Raw genomic sequence first — 23,739 nt, forward strand, 5'->3', positions numbered from 1 at the left:
GTGTTTATGCATCTAAAGAGCGCAAAGACACTTTTTTTTTATTTTCAAAAACTTCTATTTTTAAAATAAATCAAATCTATCTTCAGCATCTTTACCTGTACTATTGTGTGACCTACCTAGACCTGGTCCACAACTACCCAAGTGTTATATATTTTCAAATTATTTGGTTTCCTCTCTCCAAACACATTCTTGTTGTCAAGAGTCACCTGATTTTTGAAGGGAAGCAATCTTGTTAAATTAATTGATAGTAACACATATATGCCTTTAAGTCATTTAACATTCCAAGAAATGTTTGCAATTTCATTGGGGTATTCCTTTTCTGAGCCCAAATTTTTTAATTATGTAAATTTCAGGTGGCACAGCAAGTGAAATGAAAAGAAACAACAAATATTAAAACCAAATAAACATGACCTAGTCCCTTAAAGCTCCAAAGGAAAGCAGTCAGCATATTCATAGACTGTGTATGAAGAGCTCATTTCTAATTCCTTTATTACAAAATCTTATTTCAAAATATATCTTACCTATGTTTTATTTTTAATTAAATTGAATCATCCTCAGCAGTTTAAAATGTTTCCAAGCTACTGATAATCAAACTAAATAAGAAAGAAAAATCTGAAAATTATAATACTACTGAAAAAAATAATCTATTTGATGTTTCAAATGGGAATTGGCCATGAATTGTCTAAAACAGAAGCTTAGTAGCCTTTTAAGCTGGTGAGCCCTACAAAGAAAGGACCTTCTATTCTTCAAAGAAAGCTTGTGTTCCAGTTCTTATCCAAGATTTTCGATTTTGAAAATAACAACCAAACTGTTCATTTGTGTGTGATGAATGATTTTCTGAGTAAGCTCAATTCTAAATTCAAAGAATTTTGAAAAGAGCGAATTGTACCTGCCGCCAACAATACTGAACAGTCTCCAGGGAGCAAAACATTAGAAGGAGTAATGAGACATTTGTCAGACACTCTTGAGAACTTAAAGTTTTCCCTGAGAATTATGGTGCTTTGTTTAATAAATAATGTTTACTTAGTTGGGGCAAAGCATTACTAAAGTGGTTTTCAAATAGGAAGGACTTTCTTAAATTTCTCTAATCCCTCCTCATTTTTTGGAGGCTGCCTGGTATGATGGCTCAGAAGACAATAATCTGCATTCTAATGCAAGGGCTGGAGGTAAAACTTTTGTCTTCATTTTATGAAATGTATTTCATCAAAGCAGTCACCTTTTCCTTTAAGACCAACGTATCAAGGCTACCACTATGTGCTGTATGTCCCATTCAGGCAGCCCTGGGTATGTCCCAAGGCTGCCCTGCATTCTGCAGCAATCCCACAAAATCTGCTTCTGACTCCATCTTTACTTTCAACATCCCACTATAAACTTCCTGGTAAATTAATGATGAAGTCCTGGAACTTTTTGCCTCCTTATCTTATCTGCTTACTCTTAACATCTTGCCACTTTGATGTGTGACAGTAACTTATTTTATGAATGATTCTGAAATCCTGGTGTTATCTTTCACTAGATCCTTCCCTATCTCACAAGCTCTGTACCATGTACTCACAGTTAAAAAAAAAAAAAAAAAATCATAATATGATATTTCCTGGGATTGAATTGAAGCTACCTAGAAACTCTAGGGCATTAGTTTCTGATCCATCCAGACAAGGGGTGGGGAGTGTCTTAAAGCTCTGACTTACTATGACTCTTTGATCTTACTATAAGTAATTCCATTATCTTCTTCATTCTCTGAATTCAGCACCTTGGGTTAATTTTCTTCTTTAATAGCTAGAGCCTATAAATCTACTTTGTAATCAGGTATATTGAGTGTTCCTTCACAATCTGTATGAAATTATCTTCCACTTTTATTACTCAAAATGTCCACTTTTTCTTCTTGTAGTAGTCCAACTTTTCTTTGTCTGATCCATTTAGATTTTAGATTCATCAGCACATTAATGGAAGCTGCAGTCCTGTAATGGATGAGATCACTCAGTACAAGCGCATATTGAGAAGGCTGAGGGGAACAAACCAATACTTGAGAGTCAGGAACAGATAAGCCATTGAAAAAAATAGAGCAAAAAGCATCTACACTAAAAAAAAAAAAAAAAAAAAAAAAAAAAAAAAAAAACTTAGTAGGGACAAAAAAGGAAGAGCATGGAGAGCATTATTGGAAACTAAGAAAGGAGATATCAATCACACGTGTCAAGGGGTTGGAGTGTGTAGAGCAGAGGTCATGATAATATAAAGAAATCTGACAATGTAAAGATAACGAATAATGATTCAAAAGCAGTTGCAAATGACAGGTTGCAAAAGGATTGAAGCAAATTTTAGGTAAGTTGTTTTTTTCACTGTGTTTACAGGTAAAGGGGGCTGGGGATAAAGCTCAATTGGTAGAGTGCTTGCTTCCCAAGTGTAAGGCCCTGGGTTCAATCCCCAGCACCTTAAGAAAAAAAAAAAAAAAAAAAAAAAAAAAAGATTACTATAAAAGACAAGAGGGTTACAACATAATGGAAAGAAGAGGAAATTTTCAAAGGAAGATTTTTTTGAACCAGAATGACTTAATGTTTATAGGAAAGAAACCAGCAAACAGAAAAGAGAATGCACAAGAAGAGAGGTATACCTGCCTGGAATCTGTTAATAATTTCAGTTAAATCAAATTTCCTCAATAGAGTCATGCTTTCCCAAATAAAAGTTTTGCCATATCATTTTCCTTTCACCTTAGTTAAATAAATGCTTTTTATATTGGTCATTCTATATTGCCTATTCTATACTTAAGTCACAGAAATACAATGTTCTAAATCTCCCTATACCATTCTGTTGTATTGTAATGTTTATTATTGCTCATTAATAAAATATAAAAGGACCTTGTATAAATATAAATATTTATTTTTATGAAAACACTTTACAAATAAAGCTGTTATCTTTATCTTGTTCTTTTCAGATTCCCAGGTAACAACTGAGAAAAGATGTCCCCAAGTGATAATGCACTTTAAGAAGCACAATTATATTAGAAGAAATGTATTCCCATGGAAATAAATTACACAATCACATAAATTTGATGAAGGGAAGGACGTACTTTGAAAAATTTATTTCTCAGTTAAAGTATCTGCTGAAGCTTTGAAAAGGGAATTGCTATAGCTATCTTAAATTAAATAATACCCTACCGACAAACACCAAGAGAGTAATATTCAGTTTTACTAGAGTTTATTTGATACCTGACAAAATGATTGAATCTAAGACAATCATTAAAATCATAGACAACTAAATTACATACTGAAGAGCATATGGGTCTTAGTCTTTTAACGCAAAGAACAGGAGCCTTAGTCAACTTGCCAATCACCTCCTTAGATACAGCCTCTAATTTTGGATAAAATGTTACGGGAAATGAAAGTGTTGCAAATTAAATAGCACTTCTATTTACACAAAGAATACTCAATTGATTATTTAAACATAATTCAATTTAAATGTGACAACTGATAGAAAGAGTTACTCAGGGCAACACCACAAATACCTGTATTTGTAGTCCCATTCCAAAACAGTTTCATGTCAGTTTCTGTGAGGAGGCCCCATCATGAGCCAAATGATAAGGACCCACACAGCCTTGAGCAGGGAGTCTGTAGTGTTTCTTCCCCACTTGGAACAAATTAGCCCTTCCTGTTTCGATCCTCAATGGGGGTGACTATAGATTGGTTTTCTATTTAGACCTAATGTTGTGTAAGCCACCCCACTGTTGCTCTGAGATCTTCCTGTGGAAGTGAGCACCATAGGGTGCCAATTGACCGTTTCCAGTGTCATCTTACAGCTTACTTCTATAGCCCCAGTAGAGTAGAAAGTCAAACCACTCTTAAAAAAAACAAAACTTCAGAGTAATGCTACCAATTGACGAAAACACCTGAATTTGAATACATAAATGATCTATCCTACATAAACCCAGAACTCTCTGGTTTACATATGAAGCTGTGTGAGCAACTGAAGATAGAGATTTATAACCAGAATAGGATGTGATAAGATTAAAATGAAAGATTAATACCAGCACCTCAGATCTAAGATGTATGTATAACTCAGGACTAAATTTAGATATTTATATTTTTAAGAAGTCAATTTTTTAAATTATCATGGAAAAGTCAGAATTGTAAAAATAAATAAAATTTGAAATCATATTTAAACTTCATAATTTTTGCCAGTTTTCTGACACTTATGATTTCAAGAATCATGACTTTGAGAATTTCAGAAAGGATTGATGATTTTAAACTTATATAAATATAGGTTAGACAGTATTTGTGAACATTATCGTGTACATGTGCCCAAAAATATTAGTTAAATAATGTTCTTATTATTTAGTCTATATTGAAAGATGTCATTAAAGCTCCTTATCATACCTTATTTATTTATTTATTTATTTATTTATTTATTTATTTATTTGGGGAGGGTTACCGGGAATTGAACTCAGGGGTACTTAACCATTGAGCCACATCCCCAGTCCCATATATATACATTTTGTGTTTGTTTCTTTTTCTTTTTTTTTTTTTAATTTAGATACAAGGTCTCACTAAGTTGCTTAATGCCTCACTAAATTGCTGAAGCTGGCTTTGAACTCATGATCCTCCTGTCTTTCTGGAGTTGCTTGGATTATAGGCATGAGCCAATATACCCAGCTTATCAGACTTATAAGAATGTTGCTGAGTGTAGAGTCAATAACATTTATCAATGCCTATATTGTAAAATCCAAATAAAGAAGTGTCTCTTGTATCTTATTTTCAAGAAGAGCTGTCCTTATTTAAACTGGGAATCTTGTTACAACTTCATTCTCTCCTTGGTGTCCTGGGAAAGTCAAAGAAAATATTCAGTTCATCCATAGGAGTACCAGAGAACATTATGGATTTTCCTACTAACTGTACCTGGGGCTTTATAATTTTATTCTGTCACTCCAAATTTTCTATTTACTTTTCAAAATTTTTATTTTGGTATGGGCTTACATATATTTATTTTGCACTTTGGATTATAAATGAATACCACTATACTTATACAATTTGATGTTCAAATTGTTCTTTTAAGGGCTATTAAGAGCTCTTTTAGTTGGATTCTGTATCTCATTGGCATACTTTGATAATTATGGTTTTTTTTCATTCCTAACACTTCTTTACTTTCTGGTACTATAGATTCTCTGTGGTAATGTTATATATTTCCTGATACATCTAGTGCTAGAATAAACCATATCTCCAGGCACACTGGATACTTTTGTAAGACACTACTACTAGAAACCAATATCTGTATCTGGGTACTAGTAATGTCATTGCCTCCAGATTTTCTTGGCTGACAGAACAAGGAATTGTATGCACATATACTGACTATATGTATGTATGTAAACACATATACAAACATATATGTACATATATATAGCTTTAAATATTTTATAAGTAAACATCCACATATTTTAACTAAATATAAGTTCATATGATGTCTATAATCTGTTACCAATCACAAGGATTATTCCAGTCTTCTCTCTTTCCTTAACTCTGTATTCCTTCTATAACAGTAAGAAATCTCACTTCCATTGAACATCATCCCACACTTAATTTTTTTAATTCTAGCATAAAAATGCAGCAGTTTCACAATTACTAACCCATGCCCTCATGGGTAATGACTGGACCAACTACAGTACAGTGCTTTTGTGATGTTCCTTTTGTTATTGGTCTTATAGACTCACACATTTCCAAAGACGCTTAGGTCAGCACATTTTCCCCATCCTAATTAGTGAGATTATTAGACACATTTGTAATAGAGTCAAACACTCTTGGTATAGTGGGTAATCATTCCTGGGATCTACCAGCCTCCTAAATATTTTAAAATTACATTTATATAAATTAAGTTTCACTTTTTATGCTATAAAGTTCTATGGATTAAACAAATGTATATTTCTACTGTTCACATGTCATGCCAGATAGCTTCACCATCCTCAAAGCGTCCTCTGTGTTTCCCTCTTTCAAACCCCGAAGAACACTGATATTTTTCTGTTTCTATAACTTTGCCTTTCCTTTAAAAAAATAATTTCATTGGAATTATACAGTCTATAGCCTTTTCAAATGAGACACTTTAATTTAGCAATATACATAATTAATAGTCATTGATATATTTGTGGCTTCATACCTCAGTTATTTCTATATATTTCTTTTTAATTAGTCCATTATAATTGTACACAATAGAAGAATTTATTGTTATATATTTGTACAATATAACTGGTCAATTTTTTTTCATCAGTTCCTCCCCTTCCCTCACCTCCACCATCCTCCTGGTCCCCTCCATTCTGCTGATTTCCTTTCTATTTCCATGAAATTCCCCCACCTTTTTATGCTTGTGTTACTCATTTCTTTCATTGCGGAATAATATTTTTTTTTGTTCTTAGTTAAGATTTTTTTTTTTAATTTATTTATTTTGATTCATTGTACACAAATGGAATACAACTGTTGTTTGTCTGGTTGTACATGAAGTAGAGTTGCACCATTTGTGTAATCATACATGTACATATTATAAAGATGCACCACAATTTGTTTGTTCATTAATCTATTGAAGGGTAACTTAGCTATTTCCGATTTTGATGATTACATGAAAGGCTACTGTCAATATTCAAATGTAGGCTAAGTGTGTGATCATTCAGCCTGAAAAAATTAATTAAACTATCATTTAAACATTCCAACCAGTTTATGGTTCTTCTCCTTCTACTCAAGGTAACAGACTTCAGATCTGACTCTGGATTTATTTACAGATTTCTGAATTCAGTTTTCTCTAAATAACTCAGTTCTCTAAAAGGTTTAAGAAAAGTTGGTGATTTTCCACTTTTTGTTTTTGTTTTTGTTTTTGTTATATTTGTTTCAAGGACAGGAGTGGGAACTTCCAAACTCTTTACAGGTCAGAGTTGAAGCCAGGTATTTTCTTTAGTTTGTCTATTTATTAAATCTGTAATTTCCCATGTTATAAATTTTTAATAGAGAAAAGGAGAGATATAGAGAAATGTTAGCTGGACATGGTAGTGCACACCTGTGATGCTGAGACAGGAGGATCACAAATTCAAAGCCAGCCTTAGCAACTTAGTGAGGCCCTGTCTCAAAAAAATAAATAAATAAATAGAAACAGACTGGGGATGTGGTCCAAAAAAGGAAGAAAATGTCAACCTTTAATTTCATAACTTAGAGCCAGTTTTCTTGACTTATTTGTATAAATCATTTAATCTTAATATTTTATTTTCCCATGCTATAAAAATTACTGCAATTATTGTTTCATGGCTATTTTATCTGGCATAAGGAATATGATAAATTCTAGTTCAGATTTTGCACAAGGAGTAAAGCATGTACTGTCATTCTATCTTCCTTAACTTTTAGAGCAGAAATTCCTCCAGACACTACCATAGAAGGTGAAAGATCTTACCAAGTTCCACTCTACCAGATGTCAGATTTACTGGAAATTTTAGTTTGCTTTATAAAACGTACTAAGGACATAAACATTCATGATCAAATTGCTTAAACAAGAGAAGCATAAGCATGATATATGGGTGCAAAATGAATGAGTTTATGTATCTAAGACTAATTTCTGTAAAACAAAGTTGAATGCTTTTGGCCAAACTAAATAAATAAGGTTGGCTATAGGTTAGAAAAACTTGGGGGAGAAGTTCTGAAAGTCTAGGAAGCGCATCAAATTATTGTTTTGCTGAAAAAAAAAAGCAGTAAATTATATATGATGCTTTATACAATGTCTGTGAAAGAGGTTTGAACACACTCCATAAATATGACTAATGCTTACTTGGTATATGTATATATATATATATATATATATATATATATATATATGTATATATATATAAAATCTCACAGTACTAAGTGTCTTACAAATAACACCTTCAATACCTACAATAACTCTTTGAAATAACTTGTATTTGTATCCCTTTTTATAGATGAAGGACCAAAGTAGAGACCATAAGAAATTTGCCCTATGTTATCCAATTTATGGAAGTCAAAAAGTAGTTGCTTTTGTTCCATATTTGTATAAATCAAAAACCAAATTATGAAGAAAACAATGTTTTGTAGTTTCATAAAAACTTATACATAAGTTTGCCACACGATCCTGTAGTTCCACTCCTAAAAATCCCACTTGTAGTACTCAGGACTCTCAAGAAAGATAAATAAACAAGGTATGTATATACATATATAGGAGGAATTTTAGGGAATTGGCTTATGTGATTATCAGCAGCTGAGAAGTGCTAATTATGACACGATAATGAGGAAAAATCATGTATCACATTAACAATATTATTCCATTCTTCATGTTAGGTCATTAAAGTCTAGAGACCCTGGGATGTAAGGAGTGTAGCTCAGTGCAAGTCTGAAGGCCTCAGAATGAGAGAAGTCACTGGTGTAACTCTGCTGGAGGCCCAAAGCCTAGAAACTCAGGGAGAAGGACACTGGTGTAACTCCTAGAGTACAAATGCCAGCAAGAACGGAGTTCTAATGCCAAGGCAAGAGACAAGTGTACCTATAGCTCTCAAGGAAAGAGACCAATTCACAGTCAATATTTGTTCTCTCATTGAAGAATGCCTACTCACACTGTTGGTATGTCTTCCCTACATAATTCACTTAGACTAAGATGTCAACTTCCTTCAAAACACTCTCAAAGACATACCCAAAGTGAAGATTTTCCAGATTTCTGGGCATTCCTTAATCCAAGTAGGTATTACTTAAACAATTAAAGTAGAAACCTAAAATTAACCATCACACTATTCAAGGGAAATGAAAACTCATGTCTACACAGGTTTGCATGTGAATATTCAGAGTAGATTATTCACAATGTGCAAAATGTAGAAACTACTCAAGTGTCCGTAAATGAACAGATGAACAGAATATAGTATATTCATGCAATGGAATACTCTCAGAATGAATAGAAATGAAGTACTACAACATGAATGAACATCAAGAATACTATGCAAGGTAAAAGAAGCCAAAGCAAAAGAATATTGTAGATTATTATCCATAGACATGAAATTACTAGAAATAACAAATCTAAGGAAAGAAAAAGTTGATTAGTGGACTAGAAGTAAGAATGGAGGTTAAATCTAATTGGACACAAAGAATCACACTGGAATAATAGAAATGCTCTGCAACTGGATTGTGGTAAAGGTTGCATGACTGGAAATTTCAAAAATCTTTTAAATGTGTATTTTATATAGAATAATTTTATGATATGTAAGCTTTAATGTGATAAAATTCTCATTAAAATTTATATACAGAAACTAGATAGAAGCAATGGTTGTACAACATCTGAATGCACTAAATGCCACTGAATTGTATACTTTAAAATGGTTAATTTTATGCTGTGTGTCTTTCATGTAAATAAAAAATAACAAATAAATAAAAAGTTATGGACACTGGTAGAATATGTATTTGTGTGATTTTATGTTGTTTTATGTATTATCCATGTATTTATTTAGATGCATTCATATTCAGTGTATCTTAAGTGAGAAATGAAAAGAGGCTTAATGGCCATTATTCCATCATCTAGCAATATCCTTAGTGAATTTATGGAAATATACATATCCAGTCATTTTTCTGTGTGTTTTTACCAAAAATGCAATCGTTCTATATATGTACCTCTGTATTATGATTTTTTAGCTTAACAATACACATGAATCTCATATATCCCAGTAAGATGAATTGATTTTGAAGTTTGCAAACCAAATACCCAACTTACTTCAAATGCAACCCACTCTGAGGGAGAAATAATGGCTGACTTGCCAAGTGCAAACTGAATAATAAACCACCATTCTCTGAATGCCATGTACTAAGGACTGAAATTGTGTCCCCCTAAATACATAAACTGGTGCCCTAAGTCTGACCCCAAGTTTTGGATACAAAGTCTATCAGAAGAAAGTGGAGGTTAAGTGAGGTCATTAAGCTGTAGCCTTCACCCAATAAGACAAGTTTCTGAATATATAAAGCACCAGGGAAGCTGCTCTCTGTCTTTCTCCACTGTGTGAAGATAGTTAGAACCAGTTGTCCAGCAAGCCAGGAACAAAGTCCTAACCAGAACCTAAAGTGGCCAGGAACTCGATCTTGGACTTCTATACCTCCAGAACTACTCTCTTGTTTAAGCCACCTACTCTGTGATATGTTGATATGGCAACCCAAACAGGTGAACACACCATGATATCCAGGCTGCCCTGCCTCTAGACTGATCAAGAAATTGTGTAGTAGCATTTATTATGCAGAAACTGTTATATTTCAGGTACTAACAGTGTACTTAAAGTCATTACTTTATTTTAAAGCCCTGTGAAATAATTTCATAAAGGAGGAAAACAATATTCAGAAAAGAAGACTAATATTAGGTATGTTTGATCTCTAAAGCTATATGTGTCATGACGCTTTGCTGTTTTCCTAATAGGACAGGAGACTGCTAGAGCTAAGAGACTGTGCTAGGGATTGTTTGTGGAGATTGTTTTCTAGGTTAAATTTTCATCCAGTTATTTTTGTATTGATCGTCTACTATGGACTAATACCATTTATGAAAGACCATAAATGCCAAGACTAAAGATTTTTTTTAATTTTTTTATAGGTTACTTAACATTTTTCACATTTTTTGTGTGTGTGAAAAACAAAGTGAAGTGTTTAGGCTGTGTGAAGCAGGTTATTTCTATATAAATTATTCCATTCTGCCTTTGTAGTACAAAAAAAAACCTAGACAATAAGTAAATGAATAAATGTGTCTTTGTTCCTATCAATTTCACTTATGAAAACAGGTACAAGGTTGGATATAGCCCACTTGCCCTAGTTTGCCAATCCCTACTGTAGTAAGAGATTAAAGGTGCCCAAGAAGGATTTGACCAAACAAGTGATCTGGTAAAATTTGATGGTATATATACAATGATTTGAAGGAGGGAGAAAATAAAGGCAGAAAAACTTGAGAAGACTGACTCAGTAGATTTCTTTTAAGCCATGAAGAGAAATGAGAAATGTATCTCAAGAATGAATATTCTGCTGGACACAGTGGTGCACACCTGTAATCCTAGTGGCTTGGAAGGCTGAGGAAGGATGATTGTGAGTTCAAAGTCAGTCTCAGCAACTTAGTGAGGCTCTATGTAACTTAGAAAGACCCTGTATATATATATGGAAGGGTTGGGGACGTAGCTTACTGGCTAAGTGCCTGTAGTACAAGTCCCAGTATCAAAAAACAATTAATATCCTTTTTAAATAAAATGTTGATCACTTTTAAAACTCAAATTTAGAACTTTCTCTTTTTGGGAAATACACCAGAATAAATTATATGTTAGTTTAATTCAATATTTTTCTCCTCCCATTTTATTCATTAACACAAAATTCAACAACTAAAGAAGCTGAAGATGTTCAAAAGTGAATATTTTGTTCTTGCTCTCTTGCTCAGTGTGTGTGTGCACGTTTGTGTGTGTGTGTGTGTGTGTGTGTGAGAGAGAGAGAGAGAGAGAGAGAGAGAGAGAGAGAGCACCCAAGGAACCATAGTGACTAAGGAATTATAGAATATTCAACAAGTGTCTTATTTGTAATTTTTGCAATCATGTTACTTGGTAAATCAAGAGTGAGACTGTGAAAATAAAGATGACGGTGAGGATTTTCACATCTTACAAACTGCCATAACTCTAACACAAGATGCATTGAGGAACAATAAAACCATTCATTTACAAAATCTTCCTAGAAAGAAGATAGGAATTAGGCCACTTGGACTTTTATTTCTCTCCATAAAATTCTCTTTAATAAAAATACTGGCATGACAATTTCTTTGTGAGGCAATAAGCAGACAGACTTGACTACACTTTTTAGCAGATGGAGAGGAGAAGACCCAGGGGGATTTTAATTTGCTTGGTCAAGATCGCCCAATTAAACATTGCTTTATCTGGGAAGAAGATAAAGCACTATGAATTCCTGTCTACATGATCTCACAACCACAGCCTGGAAAGTGAACAATCCAGTTAATGAGCCAGTTTTTGTCTGTATGATGGCAGAACATTGGTTTGACTCATATTACGTACTTTTAAATTAACCAGCTGTTTAGGTAACATGGTGCAAAACAACTGGCATTCCAAACCACCCATTACTTCTTCCAATTAAACTGTATTGCCTTATAACATATAGCAAATGAGCATTCACTCATTTGTTCATGTACTGTTTACTGGGTACACACTTAGTGAGTGCCAGATGTTTCCCAGTGTAGTGCACTGTGCTTAATAATAAAGGAAATATAGAGACGAATGAAACACATTCTCTGTCCTATGATGTGCTTACAATTTAACAGATATTTGCAAAAAAACAAAAACAAAAGAAAACTTTGAAAAGAAAATGGCAGAATGTGATGCATTGCATGTTGATAAAAGGTTAGGTTCTTATATTCTATAGGCTTCTCTCTTTGACACAACTCTGGTATATTGGATTTAAATCCTAGTGCTGCCACTAGTTAGCCATTTACCATCTGCTTAAGTCCACAATATTTTCTAGGCCTCGGTATCCTCACCTATAAAAGTTGGGTTACAGCAAATGTTTGTTAAAATGTTCCTGCTACCAGTGTTACTCTGTTTCAAGATTTGAAATTGGAAGAAGAGTTGAATCATACTATTTTTCAAGGAAAAAAAGAAAACTGTAATGACAATGGTGGAAAGGTAGATGTTCTTAAAGATCAACACTGGACCTTAACTGACGCAGATGAGTTAGGTACCTTCTCTGAGTAAAGGGAACAGCATGAGCTAGCTCCAAAGGTAAGCAAGCATAGCTATGCTTTTGATAGTATCAACTATATTGTGGGGTAAATGTCAGGAAACACAATTATTAGAAAACAGAATGGAGGTTTCAGGTTGAAAACAGAAATGTTGTTGGCTAGTATTTGTTTGGAAAAAAAAAATCTTTGAGTCATTGCCTTTTCTGTATGAACAGCTACACAGAAAGAGGGAAAGAATAGAAATGGAAAAGACCATCCAGTGCAGGGGTGACAACCTAGCATGCAGCCCTGGGTGTTGAGATACCACAGAAGCATGCACCAGCAGCAGAATGAAGAATTCTTACTGTCAGAGCAGAGAACTGACACAAAGAGGCACAAGAATTTGTTGGAATTCAGACTCCACATGAAATGTGTTATGGATGACTGGGGCCACCTTTCAAAACCTCTAGGACTATAGCTGATTAGATCAAGGTCCACCAAATAAATGAAAATTATTATAAGACGGGTAGGAATCAGTTTAATTCATGACAATACCTATAGGGAGGAAAAAGGTAGTTCGGCATTAGTGCTAGAAAAGATGTTACAAAAGTCAATAGAAAAAGAAAAGAGTTAAAGTTAGAAAATCAGTCCCATTTAGAGCATCACAAACAGACACTCTAACTAACTTGAACTTCAGAAGTGTTAGAGTACACGAGACATGTGGCATTGACTACTTTCCCTGAATTCCTCACTAATGAAGAAGTTTACTCCAGAAGTGAAGGGAAAAGCAGCAACTTAAACTTGTGGAACCAAGGACAAAACTGAAGAAGTAGTAGTTTTGTCCCAGTACAGACATTGGTGGTGGGTAAGTTCTATGGATATTGACATATTTCCTGGGATCGAGTATATGGCAAAGAAGCTTCTGGAAGTGAGTCTCTAGGTATTCTTTTTCTTCTCCCAAACACAACACAACTTCCCTTTTTTCCTTTGTCCCTACCAAAAAAAGAGAGAAGGCCTGACAAGTCACCCTGAGACTTTCTTCTTGCTAGACACATAGGAAAACTTCAATGAAGTTGATACCATCATTAACACCAGGACTGCACCTTCTCAGTATCAGGACTCCAGGGGGCAAGTTAGAATGACCTATGAGCTCAATAGGGAAGAGCCTTGCCCCTCCTAAGGATAGGCTCATTTTATACTGTTGCCTCTACTCTCAAGAAGTACATATATCTCAGAAATTAGATGGGAAGAAAGAGCATGCTACTTGAAACTGGATAAATATTTGTTTGAGTGATTCGAGAATTAACATCTTGTCCCCCTAGATTGGGTTTGGGCATAATGAGCTAGTTTCACCAGGAGCAGTATTGTGATATTGACATGCCCGAAAGATATTGTAAAGGAATACTAGTAAGCAGCAATGTAATTTGTCCTGCATCAGGGTTTGATAGTAGTGGATCCATGAAGGAGAACTCTCTACAACTTACATCAAACCAAGGCCAGCATCAAGCACTAAGTGATATTTAGTCACATGAAACATAAGTAATGTACAATACCTAATAAAATCTGGAGACAAGAAAATAAAATGATCACTCATTCCTTCCCCCTGTGCTTTGTCCTTGAAATACCCTTGAACAAGGTTGGCCTGCTTGCACTTTGTGGCCTCTTTAGCGTGTGAGTGGAAGGAGAGGTGGAGGTGAAAACTGAAGTCTATCCCTGCATGCCTGGTTTCTGGGATGTGCCCAAGGGGAGCTGCACACCATCATGTTAAATGACTCAAGGGCATTTCCAGAACAATATAGGAGGATTGCTTTGTGGGAGATTAATGACCTAAGGGATCATTTTGAAGAACTGTTGGTTAATAGGATCATTACTGAATCATAGCCCATATGCTTCTCCAATTGTGGTAGTGAAAAAGAAGTCTGGAAAGAATTGAGAGTGTGAATTATCACACTGCTAATTCCTGAACTAAAAGTGATCAATACAGTGCTTATAAAGAATACCTAGAGTTCACCTTGCTAAACTTGCAGAATGGTTTTTACCAAAGAGCAGTTATAGCTGATGAGGATAAAGAGAAAAGGGCTTTTGTCAATCTGACTGGCAAATTTTCGTCTATTTGAGGTGATGCACTGGAGTCTCTCAGGAAGTCCGCTGCCAAGCCTACATGGAAAATGTTGGTTCTGACAGGAGCTAGCTTCAAGGATATTCTTCTATCCATCAAAAACATCTGCTGTTCTTGAGGAAATGGATGAATTGCTTCATCTCTGTGTATCAGTAAAGGTACCTGCTACTCAAGTAGCAGTCACTGTTCATAGTGTATTCATATCTTCTCACTGTCCACCTCTAAGCTGAAAGCTACTCAGTGTGAAAAAGTTCATCTCCTTACAGGAGGTTTGCTTTTTTGTTTGTTTGTTTTTGTTTGTTTGTTTCCTGGCTTGATGGCAAGGTAGATCTGCTAGGAAGGTCAGACTAAAAGAATAGGGATTCCATATGTTGAAGTCCTAAGACTCAATGTGGCTATATTTGGAGACAGGGCCTCCAAAGAGGTAATTAGGTCAAATAATATCACAAGCATATGACCTAAATGTTATAGGATTTGTGTTCTGATAAGAAAAGGGAGAAAGATTCCAGGGATGCACATAAACAGGCAAAAGGCCATATGAGGACTCAGTGAGAAGCCAAAGAGAGAAGCCTCAGGAGATACACAAACTAGAACTCCTTGATCTGCGACTCTCAGCCTGTAGAACTGTGACAAACAAATTCCTGTTGTATAAAACTCAAAAAAGTGATAGTATTAATGGTCCAAAAAGCAGGTTTCAACCAATGAAGGTCTCTCTCTCCTGAGAAAATTCTAAGGCATTTTCTATACAGACTTCCAGACTTCCCCAATGGGATTAAGATGCATTGTCCTGAGTCATAACTTCTTTCATAATTTACCCTCTACTGGCTTCCTTTCCTTCCCCAACTTACTAATTTTTATGGATGAGTGTTTGTGTTCCCCCAAAAATGCATATGTTTAAACCCTGTTCCTCAATACAATGGCATTAAAAAGTGTTGCCTTTAGGAGACAAATATGATTAAGTTGAAGTCACGAGAGTAGAGCTTTTGTGATGAAGATTAGTGCCCTTATAAAAGTCACAAGAGATGTTGCTTGTCTCTGCACTCCTCCGTGTGAGTTAGAATCTGCTACTTGGTAAAGGATCTTCACCAGAGCCCTACCATTCTGACAACTGGATCTTGAACATCTAACCTTCAGAACTATGAGAAATACATTCCTAATATTTATAAATAAACCAGTTTGCAGTATTTTTATTATAACAGCTTGAGCTGGCTAAGAATTTCCCTACTACTTTACAGGGATCTCTTGTCTTACTCTCAGATCTTTGTCTCAGTGTTCAATCTGGAAAGGGGTAATCCAAAAACAAAGAAACCAAGATAATAGACCTGATTACAAATGCATCTCAAACACTCTTGTCCTTAGATGTACCTAAAGATTAAGAACATTGTTCTAGTCAGCTTTCTTGCTGTTGTGACTAAAAAACATGGCAAGAACAATTTTAAAGGAAAAAAAGTTTATTTGGTGGCTCAGAGGTCTCAATCCATAGATAGCAGACTCCATTTCTCTGGAGGTGAGAAGAGTGTGAAAGAGTGTGAAGGAAGCAGCTCACATGATGATCAGGCAGTGGAGAGAGACCCTACTCACCAATACAAAATGTATACCCCAAAGGCATACCCCCAGTGACCCACCTCCTCCAGCCACAGGTTACATGCCTTCAGCTACCACTCAGTTAATCCCATCAGGGGATTAATTCAATGATTGGGTTAAGACTGTCATAACCCAATCATTTCTCCTTTAAATTTTCTTGCATTGTCTCACACATGAGCTTTTGGGGACACCTAATATCTAAACCATAACATGTATACGCTGCTAAATTAAATACAAAGATGCTGGTTTTTGGTGTTTTTTTTTCCTTCTTTTTTTTTTTTTTTTTTTTTTTTTTTTCCATTCCATTGCTCGAAATAGGAAGAATAGGAGAAATTTGTAGTTTAGGGATATACCCCACATCTTGCCTGGCTGCTGTCAAATGAGTTCCCTAAAAGAGGAAAAGAGGAAAACAAAGACTAAAATCTGCAGCCTATGAGCACTTCAATAACTTGCTTCTCAACTGTTATTCTCAACATCCCCTGAGAGCTTGTTAGAAAAGCAAAGGCTCAGATCTTACTCCAACCTACTAAACAGGAACCTGCATTTTCTTAACAAGACGTCCAGGTGATTCACATGCACATTACAATTTGAGTGTCCCCGCCCTTAGATATGTGGTCTTTTTGAGAAGGAAATAGTACTGTCGACAGCAGATCTTATCAACTGCAGCTTTCTGCATAATTGTATGGTGTATACTGCTATGTCAATTAACCCAGAGGTGATCCATAACTTCCCATTATGCAGTGTTACTTGGGTATAGATGAGATTTTTCCCAGTTGCCACCAGGAATAATGAACTGAAAATGCCTCTGGTCAAAGACCACCAGGAACACATACAGTTGAACGAGTTGGATATATTCTTTGTTGTTGCAAGAGAGAAGACACCTCATGAAAAATTCTGGGTATCTCAATAAGATGGTGTAAGAAGAGTCTTATTAAAGGATTTTGACTGCAGTTTAAATATTTTGGGGAAATAGGGCCTTGCATCAAAATGGGTACTGTTAGAAAGCTGGAGTGATTCTATAATTGGGTACCTTAATAAATCCCACTCATAAGAATAGACAATCACAATCAAAGTGTTTTTTGGGAAACACCCACACAGTAGTAACTCATATTGGCTAAAAGAGTAAGATATTTGGCAGTTTGTGGCTTGAAAATGTTCATGCTTTGTCTGTGTTCAGGCAATTTCAGAATAGTGTTGTTTTTGTTTTGACTTATCATAGTCACTGAATTGTATTATTAGATGTTAATATTTTGTGAAATTATTTCTGTTCAACAGAGGAAAACAGATCCAGCTGCGAGTGTCAAGTCAGTTTATAACAACACAAAGATCTTCCTAAGGAGAATCTTATTTATAGTACAAAAATTCTAAGGGTAAAAAGCTTACGTTCATTCTTGAGCACTCCTTGAGCTTCACACAAACAGAACAAGTAAACTATTCAGGCAGACCAGAGAAGAGGTCTTGCGATTTAGTTCCTGAAAAAATGATATAGTTTACCTGTCTGGATCCCCCAAATCTAAAATCCCTCCACTCTGTAGTCAAAAACTTACAAATGGAAATTCCAATTAGGCTTCAGTGAATGTAATAGAACTTGATAGAACTAAGGGCTGTTGGTGTGTCTTACCACCCAGAGGAGTTTACCCAAGGACTGTTCACACCCACTTCAAAGCAATGAGAACAAGAATGGGGTTGGCAAGGCAATGGTATAGGTATGCATTCCACAGTATGAAGGAACAATATGGCAGTTCTTCTCTACAAATCAAGAACTTAAAATTGAACATTCTTACTCATGAATGGAATATTTGTGCATAATACTAACTTAGATGAATGTTTATTATAATTTTTATAGATGAACAATGATATCTTGATGCATTATTATCAAGAAATAATTTGTATCAAATACAGTAAAAAGATTTGAGACACAGCAACTTAATTCTGTGGAAAAGATTTCCTTTAATCATGTTCTAGTCATTCAGTATTGTTTTAGAAGAGGATCATAATATAGAAGAATCTTTATCATTAAAAACAATGGAGAAGCTTTTAGTGTTGTAGGGAGTGTCCTTCATTTCATTAAATTTTGTCTTGATAACAAATGAAAACCCTTGGTTAGTTCAAGGATAGGTAATACCCAAGTATCAGCAAACCTTCAACTCTATTTAGAATGAAATATAAATAAAAAACAAAGCCCCACTCTTTCAATTGTGACTCTGAATAATCTCAAATAAAAGATTGCCCAGTACCTTGGAATGCTGCTCAACTAATTGAAAAGAGGAAAGAGAACTTGGGTGCAGGTGGACTCAGGTAATCAGAATTTTTAGCATCAATGCCATGCAGAAGTAGAAAAAAGATTTGGAAGATTCAAGACAGGAGTTATTATTGAGGAATTCTAAGATGTACAGAGGTCTTAGATAAGTATCTTTCACCTTTTATTTATCACATGCACCAATCAGAATACCCACTAGGATGCCTAAAAGAGGCTCCAATGGAGAACTCAGGGATTGTTATTTACGATGGAACTGATGAAGAAAAGCAAGTTGAAATACAACAGAATAAAATATCCCTTACGATCTCTGGAAATTGGTAAACTATCCCAGTTTTACCAGATCTACTCATAGAGGACTTCCAGATGAATGGAGAATATTTGGTTCTACACTAATGCAGAGATGCCAATAGAAGGATGTGATTGCCACTCATCTTACTTCTAACCTCCAAGCACCAAGTGTGAAGTCTAGCAGCAAGTGGTCTCCATCTCAGTCCAGCACTGGTGGTCCCAAAAAATACAAAGAAGAAAGCAGCCCAATCTAACAAAAGAGGTGAAAGACCTATACAATGAAAACTACAGAACACTAAAGAAAGAAATTAATGATAATCTTAGAAGATGAAAAGATCTCCCATGTTCTTCAATAGGCAGAATTAATATTGTCAAAATGGCCATTCTACCAAAGGCACTATACAAATTCAATGCAATTCCAATTAAAATTCCAAAGACATTCCTCATAGAAATAGAGAAAGCAATCATGAAATTCATCTGGAAGAACAAGAGACCTCGAATAGTCAAAGCAATCTTGAGCAGAAAGAGTGAAACAGTAGGTATCACAATACCAGATCCCAAACTATACTAAGAGCAATAGTAATAAAACTGGCATGGTATTGGCACCAAAATAGACAGGCAGACCAATGATACAGAATAGAAGACACAGAGACAAACCCACATAAATACAATCACCTCATATTAGACAAAGGAGCCAGAAAACATACGATGGAGCCTGTTCAACAAATGGTACTGGGAAAACTGGAAATCTATATGTAATAAAATGAAATTAAACCTCTCTCTCTCACCCTGCACAAAACTCAACTCAAAATGGATCAAGGATCTAGGAATTAGACCAGAAACCCTACACCAAATGGAAGAAAAAGTAGGCCCAAATCTTCATCATGTTGGCTTAGGACCAGACTTCCTTAACAAGACCACCAAAGCACAAGAAATCAAAGCAATAATCGATAAATGGGATGGATTCAAATAAAAAACTTTTTCTCAGCAAAGGATATAATCAATAATGTAAAAAGAGAGCCTACAGAACGGGAGAAAAATCTTTTCCACATGCACTTCAGATAGAGTTCTAATCTCCAAAATTTACAAAGAACTTACAAAACTTTACACCAAAAATATAAAGAACCCAATCAATAAGTGGGCCAAGGAACTAGACAGACACTACAGAAGAAGATATACAGGTGATCAACAAATATATGAAAAAGTGCTCATCATCTCTAGTAATTAGAGAAATGCAAATTAAAACAAATCTAAGATTTCATCTTACTCCAATTAGAATGGCTATTATTAAGAACACAAACAATAGTAGATGTTGATGTGGATGTGGGGAAAAAGGCACACTTTTATATTGCTGGTGGAGTTGCAAATTGGTGCAGCCACTCTGGAAAGCAATATGGAGAATCCTCAGAAAACTTGGAATGGACCCACCTTTTGACCCAGTTATCCCACTCCTTAGTTTAGACCCAAAGGACCTAAAATCAGCAAACTGCAGTAACACAGCCTCATCAATGTTTATAGCAGCTCAGTTCACAATAGCTAGATTTTGGAACCAACCTAGATGCCCTTCAACAGATGAATGGACAAAGAAACTGTGGTATATATACACAATGGAATATTATTCAGCCATAAGGAAGAATAATATTATGGCACTTGTTAATAAATGGATGGAATTGGAGAATATCATGCTAAGTGAAATAAGCCAAACCCAAAAAACCAAAAGCCAAATGTTTTCCCTGATAAGCAGAGAATGATATATAATGGGGGAAGGAGTGGGGAATGAGATAATAATGGAAGAACTTTAGAATATGTAGAAGGAAATGAGAGGGAGGGGGTATGAAAAAATGATGGAATGAGACAGACATCATTACCCTATGTACATGTGTGATTACACAAATGGTATGAATCTGCAATGTGCACAACCATAGAAATGAAAAGTTGTACCCTATTTGTGTACAATGAATTGAAATGCAGTCTGTAAAAATAAAATTTAAAAAAGCAGCCCAGTGATCTCCCGTACCAACATGGAACTAAACTCATGTGATAGTGCTGCCTGATTTTCAGAGGGTGAAACTTTTCAGTGTCTACCATCACTGCCACTCCAAGTCTACCACAGAGAACTCCCCTGCCCATTGTCACTCCTTGCTCCCTAAAGGCACTCCATTAATGATTCCCAGGGACTCACCCCAGGCCAGAACAACATCTGCAGCTATGGATGAGGACACAATGACTCTGGAAGAACTTGAAGAACTATACAGTTGGATATGGGCAGCCCAGGAGGAGGTAGAGCATAAATAGTGATTTTGATATTCCTGTGAACATTCCTTCAACTGGGAATTCTGTTCTCTCCAGGTCTTATCCAAATGAGCTAGCTAGACCTCCCTGATCCAGAGGAGGAAACACCTTAAAAGCAGACATAGGATGAGCCTGACACTTGTAGAAAGAATCAGATGTCGAACATTCCTCAAGTTCAGATTCTGAGGCTATATTACTCTGTTGGAAATAAAAGCCTCCTCAGGTAGAGTCCACGGGTGCTCTTTTCAATGATGGAAATGGTGTACCAAACTGTGACATTAGGATCTGAAAGCAGCTAGAAGTTCCTTCATCTGAACATCAGTCCTACAACAGACACAAAAATTCATAGACCTATACTTGGTATGAGCAAGTTTGAAACTGGAATTATATTTCGATTTGAGTGTATGACTGAATCTACTGGACTGTATCTCACATCAGGATTTAAAAACAAACTTCTTAAGCAACTTTTTCTGAAACCAGCAGAAAAACAAAAAGGCTTCTGAATAATTGCTGGGGACAGCACAAAGGCCTATCTATCTCTAACTTTGGGTTCTCTTAGTACTAACTGGATGGATATAACTGTTTTCTTACAGGTTCTTCTCATGGTTAAAAATCTACCCAAGATTTAATTGTGGTCCAAAGTCAAGCTTATTTTAGAGAATGGAAAGATTGAGTTCACTGTTTTACTGTATTTTATTTTCATTGACAAAAATTGTTGGGTGTTGCTAGGGATTTATACGAGGTGTCCCCCCAAAGGCTCCTGTGTTAATGCAGTCAGAGGAAATCATTCAGTTATGAAAGACATAACCCAAAAAGTTTACCCTAGTTTGAATGGACTAACTGATTGATAACTGGCACATGACTAGGGGAGGTAGGTCATTTTCCTGGAAGGTTGCAACTTCCATTGGGGCCCCTTTCCCTTTCTCACTCTGCTTCCTGGCCAATGTCAGCAGAGGAGCTATCCTCTTTCTTGCCCATTAGGTATGATGTTCTGCCTATCTTAGGCCCAGAGCAATGAAGTCAGTCCACAATGAACTGAATCTTTGAAACCATGAGCCAAAATAAACTTTTCCTCCTCTAAGTTGTTCTTGTAAGGTATTTTGGTCATAGCATCACAAAGCTGACAAACACAGGGGTGTATTAGACATAGTTTCTTAATGTCTACACTGTTTTGGAATTGTGAGTGTCCATAAAAAATAATGTTTTAAAAATATTTTGAAAAATGTTTTCCCATTCTATGTTGCTAGTTTTCCTGCATGTAAGTTTAACATATTACTTTTTTAAAGAAAACATTTTCAATTCTGACAACCAAATGAGAAAAATCAGGAACGAGCAGTTCTATCTCATTTTTGGAATTTTGTAAGTGATTTACTTGTATCACTTTTGTTTTACACAGATGTTCATAATAGCTTTATTTGTAGCAGCAAAAAACTGACAATAGTGCGAGTGTCCATCCATAAATTAGTAGATAAACAAACTATAGTATAATATAGCTATATAATAGTAAAAAATACAAAAAAGTAATTAACTATTGATACACTCTATGAAATTAATGAAACTCTTAATTATGCAGAACAAAACTAGCCAAAAAGTACACATGGTATGAATCTACTTGTTGTATAACATTTTTTTTTTAATTCAGTGTTGGGAATTGAACTCATGATTTCACATGTGATGAACTACATTCCCATGCCTATAACATTCTTTTTAAGAAGCAAAATAATATCTAGCAACAGAAAGGAGATCAGTGTTTGCTTGGGGATATGGGAGGGGAATAGTGGGAGAAAAGAGTGTACAGAGGGACACAAGAAAATTTTTTGTAATGAACATGTTTTTTAAGTTACAGAGAATGTCACTGTAGACATATTATTTAATCAGTTCCCTCTAGGCTGTTTTCAATCTTTTATTACAAACCATATTGCAATTAATAACTTTGTACATACAACATTTCACACATGCAGGCATACCTATAGGATAAATGTTCAGAAGTGGAATTGTTGGGTTAAGCCATGCACTTTTTACTCTTGATAAAATTACCAAATCACCTTCCATAGAAGTTGACCATTTTTCATTCCACCAGTATGACAACAGTCATTCCTTACATCTTGCCAAGAACTGGTGTTTTCCAGCATCTGAATTTTTGCCTATCTACAGGTAGGAAAGAGTATCTCAGTGTATTTTCAACTGACAATTTTGTTACTATGAATGAAGATGATGATCTTTTATACAGACTTAAATACATGTGCTTGTCTATGCAGCATTTATTCATGTCTTTGCCCATTTTTCTCTCATGTTAGTTTCAATTTCCAGGTGCTCTTTCAATATTAGAGAAATTCACCCTTTGTCTATACGTTATGAATATTTTTTTCTCAGTTTGTCATTTATCTTTTGAAACTTTTAGATTGTTCTCTTTTTTTCCAATTGGATCACTCTTTTAAGAATTACTACCTATCTTTAGGCGCAGATCCTGGCCTTCTCTGGAATGGTAGATCCCAAATTTCTCCTTTAT

The 23,739-nt window shown here is 35.2% G+C and overlaps 1 pseudogene; it reads left to right on the forward strand.

Annotated features, from left to right (window-relative positions):
- The first annotated feature begins 17,147 nt into the window (after positions 1–17,147).
- LOC124993599 (zinc finger CCHC domain-containing protein 8-like) lies at positions 17,148–21,733 on the forward strand (annotated as a pseudogene).
- Positions 21,734–23,739: the final 2,006 nt, after the last annotated feature.

The sequence above is a fragment of the Sciurus carolinensis genome, chromosome 9 (assembly GCF_902686445.1).
Source record: "Sciurus carolinensis chromosome 9, mSciCar1.2, whole genome shotgun sequence".
Taxonomy (NCBI): Eukaryota; Metazoa; Chordata; class Mammalia; order Rodentia; family Sciuridae; genus Sciurus; species Sciurus carolinensis.